Source organism: Branchiostoma belcheri, unplaced genomic scaffold, assembly GCF_001625305.1.
Source record: "Branchiostoma belcheri isolate BF01 breed outbred unplaced genomic scaffold, Haploidv18h27 scaffold75, whole genome shotgun sequence".
In the NCBI taxonomy this organism is placed as follows: Eukaryota; Metazoa; Chordata; class Leptocardii; order Amphioxiformes; family Branchiostomatidae; genus Branchiostoma; species Branchiostoma belcheri.
Genome location: NW_017804409.1, coordinates 542,036 through 548,749, shown reverse-complemented (window position 1 = coordinate 548,749; position 6,714 = coordinate 542,036).

The window sequence follows — 6,714 nt, the reverse complement described above, 5'->3', positions numbered from 1 at the left end:
ATAATCAAATCAACATGGCCTTACTTGGAGGCCCAGGTCCTCCCATCTTCCATCAAGTCTGGCCTTAAACCATAGTCAGGAACACTGACGGATGACTTTGGTTCCCAGAACCCTGATTAGAAGTAAAACTTGTCTCCTCCTTGCCTCGATAAATCTCTACCATTCGTCTATTGCAGATTCGTTAGTATCTTACATGTACCTAGGTTACTCCACAATGATATAGAACTATAGAATTGGAATCCTGATTAGGCCACAGCAAGTAATTTTTATGGATAACATCAGCGCGCGCATTAATTTTCGCCTGATTTTGGAGAGAAAAAAAACAAGAAATTTTGTTGCCTTCTGACGGTGGTCAACATGCCAAAAATGGGAAAAGATCGATGTCTGTTGCCATGCTGGAAGGTGGATGGCAAATAACTATGAAGAGAGGAGACGAGAAAAGGCTCTGATTTAATGTTTTGTTTCTTACTTTGATGCAGTGATATGTGATGCTGGCTGTGTATGTTATGTTCCCACTGAATCAAAACCATTTGTACAATGATTGAGTTAAAAATTTAAATGTAAAAACCTTGTTTTTTTCGGCCCGTCTTGTTTTGTTTTTCGCCAGCTCGCATTAGATTTGGAGTCTGCGGAGGATGTCATCCATAAAATTTACTTGCTGTGGCCTTATATGAACACGTTGTCTCCTCCTTGCCTCGATAAATCTCTACTATTTGTCTATTGCAGATTCGTTAGTATCTTACATGTAGCTAGGTTACCCCAATGATATAGAAATGGAATCCTGATTATAAGTACACGTTGTCTACTACTTGCCTAGATAAATCTCTACTATTCGTCTATAGCAGATCCGTTTGTGTCTTACATGTAGCTAGGTTACATACAATGTACTCCAATGATGCCGCTTCTGTGTGATTTATCTACAAGAACTCAAAGCTTCTGCCGTCCCCCAGATTGCACTTCAATCATGCAACCTGTATCTTGTTACATGTATACACTATAAGCTCCGTATATCCACACATCTACAACTGTCTGTTCGAAGAAGCGAGAAGTTGAAATTGTACATAGTTGTCGATCCGGTAGGTATTAGCTATAGTATGTATGAGGCAGAGATCACTGTAAATGTTGTATAGTGAGATATCTCTGTGCTTTATACATGACCTGTACTTAGCTTATAAGGCCACACAAAGTAATTTTTAGATGATCATGACGTCCGCGCGCATTGATTTTGGCCTGTTCCCAGAAAAAACTACGAAGACAGAAATTCCGCTTCCTGTAACTATGACCAAAGAGTCAAGACATTGCCGCAAATCGTAATGTGAGCAATATGAGCACATAGCCCCTTAGAATATTTCAAACCTTGACATCTTGTTATTTTCCGCCCTTCTTGTTTTCTTTCGCGCTCTCGCATTAGATTTAGGGTCTCCAGGGGACGTCATCCATAAAAATTACTTGGTGTGGCCTAATAGCATAAATGTGCAATAAATGCATTTCATTCAATACATATTTTCTCTGACCCCGATTTGTTCCCTCATAGCCTCAATGAAAAGCGGCTATTTCATGAACAAACAAGTTAATTTAAAGGCGAAACAAACTACTGGGTATTGATGCATGCTAACCCCTGACTGACCGGGATAACCTTGTGTGATCGCTTGAGCGTACCCCCGAGCCAGCGGGGTCATACTACTAGGTACATCCCGCTTCAAGGTGGCCTGTTGCCCCGATATCCTCTACGTGTTAGCCTCCGTAAGCAGGCTTATAGAACTGGGGGTTTGGTGGTCTTCGTCTGTTTTTTGTTTGTCAAATTTGCAAAAAACGGGGTTAATTCAACTAGGCCGGCTATGTTGTCTGTATGCAATCAGAAAATAGCACATAAAAGCTCCCAAAGACCATGAAGACCCCCCCAAACCCCCAGTTTTTGGCATGCTATGGAGGCTATCTACGTGTCAGCTTTGAGTTGCTAGCACCAATTTCATAAGGTGGCCCATCAAGGAGGTCGTGCGGAACGTTTGAGTAAGGGGAGCTCATGACTTGCAAAAAAAAATGCTTCTGAAAATGTATTAAACGGCGTTTCAAAGTTAGAGGGCTTGAATTTCAGATGCAAGACCGAAAATTGTATAGCCTTACCAGCGGTCGATCCAAGAAGGCTAGGCGGGCTTTTGGGTAGTCCTAGAAAAATGAAAGATGTGTTTACAGTTTTAGTCCTCAAAATTAGTGTTTTTGAAATCGGTAACAAAACAATTGGAAACGTAAGATTTATAACTTAAAATGTTATCCTGACCCCATGAAACCAAATTTCATCAACGCTGAGGGGCAAACGTGCTCTGAATTCTATGTTGTGTTTCAAAATATACTACCGGGGACTTGCATAGATACATGTACGTATGAAGTAGGGTCTTAGTATCTAGACCACGCATTACGCTGATAGCTTTTAGCTTTTCGGCGTTAGCGCGCAAAATCTGATCTCCTTTCCATACGGAGCTGTGGTAGAATATAGAGTGATATGTTTTCCACGTATTATTGTATGCAAGTCAGATAGGTAAAGGTGGTGTAGGTGCAATGTCTTGTCACCTATGCCATACACGCTTTTAGTTACGTCTTCACTTAAAGTATAGCCGAATACGACCTTCTGAACATAGCGAATCTTCCCCAGACAATGGATAAGAGTAGATGGGAGCAAAATCAGCTGGTGTACGGCTAGGTCAGCTAAGTCAGCTATTAAAAAGCTATGTTAAAGCTATGTCGGGAGGTTGGCTGTTGGTTGACTGGTGTTCGGGAGTACTTCGGGGCGAGGTTGGTAAATTTAATTCAAATTCGATCCGATTTGTATAGAAAGTGGCAATGCCTAAATCTGGTGAGACTACTCCCGAACTCCAGCCAACCTCTGAATGTGTGACAGGGGCTTTAGTGTTGTAAATGCCTGCTTACATGCAGTACAGCGTACAGTATATCTTAGAGTAACTGCTATACACATATTCATATGCAATACAATTTCAGGGATTTTCAAAACCAATTTCCTGTCCATTCTTTAAGGTTGTAAGTTGAATCAATTCTATCTCCTAGCAAAAATATCGCAAGAAACGACAATGCCGCACAAAACTATTCGGGCAGCGATTCTGCCTTAATTTAATTTGAATATAAGAATTAACACGCCAGTCGTATTTTATTACGAAGCAACGTAACTAGGTTTGGTGCAGCCCGCACGGTTACCCAATGCAGTTTTAGAGCTTGAAAATCAGATTTTTATTCTCTTCTTTTTTATTCACTTATCTATATAGTAAGTTGAAACAACACTACCCAGATGTACATCGACATTCAAGGACAAACAAATGACACAGAAATTGTGACAGAAAATGGTTACCGGTAGGATCCTGGATAAATTTTTGGTGTACCACGCAGAAAATTAAGGGGGCTTGTTTCTTAAACATCGAAATTAAATATTGATGCAAATGTGCTAATTTGGGGCAATATGTGTCAAAAGCTAGCATACGGATTAACTAAAATATTTTCAGTCTTTCCGCCCTGAAATAGCATTGGATGTCTTTAAACCAACCTATATTGAATGAATTCATGAAAGAACGACCTTAATTGTACGTTTGTGCTCTAACAAGCTAAGTACAGGTCATGAATAGACAAGGAAAAGGATACAGCAATGATACTTAAACTATACTAATGTGATCTACTATTTACATGTTCAACTTCTTCTTGCTTCTTGACGCAGTTATAGATGTACGATCATATAGAACTAATGATACATGGTTTGTCAAGTTTCATAAGAGATATGAATTTTTCTAATTCATTTAAATGTCCAAAGCTGGGGAACTTAACTATTATATAGGATTCTCTCTCATTACTATATAACGTACAATCGACTACAAAATGATACTCATCCTCAATCTTATCTATATTCAAATACAACAAAAATGCTTTTCTATCGAGGAAGAATATGTTAATCTCACGTACCTTATTTCCAGACCGATGTACTCTGTAAGTTCCTCCTTTCTTCTGTTAATGGCACACTGTTGTGCTATAGTGAATGAAACTCCGTTCGAAGCACTCTCGTGCCTAGGCCTACCGCTCCTAAGGCCAAAGCAAGTAAATTCTATGGATGACATCCTCAGCAGACTCCAACTCTAATGCGAGCGGGTGAAAAAATAACAAGGCAGGACGAAAAAAACAAGGTTCCTACATTTAAAAATTTTGACTCAATCATTGTACAAATGGTTTTGATTCAGTGGGAACATCACATATACACAGCCAGCATCACATATCACTGGATCAAAGTAAGAAACAAAACATTAAATCAGAGCCTTTTCTTGTCTCCTCTCTTCATAGTTATCTGCCATCCACCTTCCAGCATGGCAACAGACATCTTTGCCCATTTTCGGCATGTCAGAAGGCAACAAAATTTCTTGTTTTTCTTTTCAAAATCAGGCGAAAATTAATGCGCGCGTTGATGTCATCCATAAAAATTACTTGCTGTGGCCTAACATGCCGAGGCGCACCAATAACACACCGGAATGTCGCAGATTTGCTGCAGACGTCAACACGGAGCCCCCCTCTCCGCGAGTCTGTTTGAACAAGTGTTTCGTTTGTGACCTCGGGTCACGGGATTTTGGTTGTAGGCCAGCGCCCCGACTATCCCGAGGTCAAAAGGTCACTGCTACTGGGCTCCCAAATCCTTAAAGCTACCGATGAAAAGGGGGTCTGTATGCCCTTTTTCGTAAGGCGTAATCAGACCTTTTCCTCATCGTAATCCGCAGGCAGCCTCCCGGAAAAATCAACGTAATCCGTAATAGTACATTAACCGCAAAGCGTAAAGTCATAATCAGCTCTAACGTAATTCGTAATCGGCAGCGAAAATTTTGAGTAATTCGTGATCACTACACCCCCCATGCAGGCCCTCGTGAAACAACTTACAGCTGTGTTGAGATAGCCTACATCTGACCGTGTTGTTATGTAACGGAAATGTTGTCTTGACATCGATTTATCAGTGGGATGATAGATGTTTCCGACCTCTATAGCTACCTTTTGGCACACCGTTTAGATCTTGTCTTAAAGGGACACTATGTAACATTTTTATCTTATCTTAAAGGGACACTATGTAACATTTTTTGCACCAAAAAATTAGATATTATAATTGAAAAATCTTCGTGTGGTGGTAAGCTACTTCCATTTCTCAACATATTTGTGAAATTATCTCACATTTCTGACATGTATGGTTGGCGCTTTAACAGCCCACCCCAGGCACACTCAGTTTGTGGTACCACCAAAAATTACCAGAATGTAAACAAACATGGCTGACAGCTGTGTTTGTTTCCAACCTTTAAACACACTCGATAAGGGGTCATATTTTAGCACCCCATCTTCCTTAATGGCACTTATTTGTAACTTACTTTGGAAAGAAAATTTACTTTTTGTATCGTCCTGAGGACACATCAATTTAATTTGTTGTTTCTCGGATTTTTTCAGAAAAATAGCCGGAAATGTTACAGTATGAGCCATGATGTGAACATACCAGACTGGTTTATAATTAAAACAATAGATTTGGAACTTTTAATGAAACAAACTTGCATTGTTACGTTGGAAAACTTTAACAACTAGGAAGAAAGGACTTTCTTCAACCGTTGGGGCCAAAATATCTTTCATTGAGCATTTTGCAGTTGAATGGACAGGGTGAATCCGAGAAACAGCAAATTAAATTGGTGTGGCCTAATGTTATATAATGCAGCTTTAAGCCACAGTGCAGCAATTCCCTACCTCCCTTTTAACCTTTGCAAACTGAATGAAGCCCACAAACCCTTCAGTTTATCCAATTTCTGTTGCACTGCCCCACTCTCTCTAGTACCACCACTTATAACAAACTTTGGAAAGATCGTTCCTCGCCCACGCCATGTGGTAAAATGTGCAAAGTAGACTGGCCAACCTCTAGTGAAGCGATGGATACGTTAGTGAGCCAAGTTGCCAACAGGTAAAGCAATTTAAGTTGAACGTGAACAGAATATGTGCCTAGTTGCCAACTACGCTGTTTTTGAAGGTATCACAGTTCCAAGTCTTGCGTGCGTAGGTGGTCACTTTAGTCCTGATGCCAGTGTTGAGGGGTGTATAGATGGTAGAATTTCCTCAAATTGTGACTCAGATTTAACTCAATTTCGTTTCCATCCGTATGAAAAGGTAGGCGTGACTTAAATCTGGTCCTTGGGAAAGGCACTTTACACGACTTTCCTCACTTAACTCAAGTGAAAATGAGTATTGTCCTGTCCCGTATTTGTACTCTGTGTTGGTGGTGGCATAAAATAAGTTGATATAACTAGAGTGTGCTGTCATCATGTTTGGTCATGAAATGTTGGAATAAAAAAAATCTGGTCAGACTACTCCTGAACATCAGCCGAATCTGTCGGCTTGTGTTCGGGGACAGAGTCGGGGGAAGATCGTAAATGTGTGACAGGGACTTCAAGCTGTGGTCCACTGTTCACTGAATTTCCCTTTACAATGAACCTGTAAATAGCGTCTGTCTTCTGTGTCATGACCAGTGGGAGATTAGCTCTTCGGTGGGCTAATACTACTAGATTGAGATCACTTAGTCTTCCCTTCCCTTTCCTTCCCTTCCCTTCCCTTCCCTATCCATCCTATCGCTTCCCTTCCCATACCTTCCCTTCCCTTCTCTATCCATCCCATCCCATCCCATGCCATCCCTTCCCTATCCATTCCTTCCCT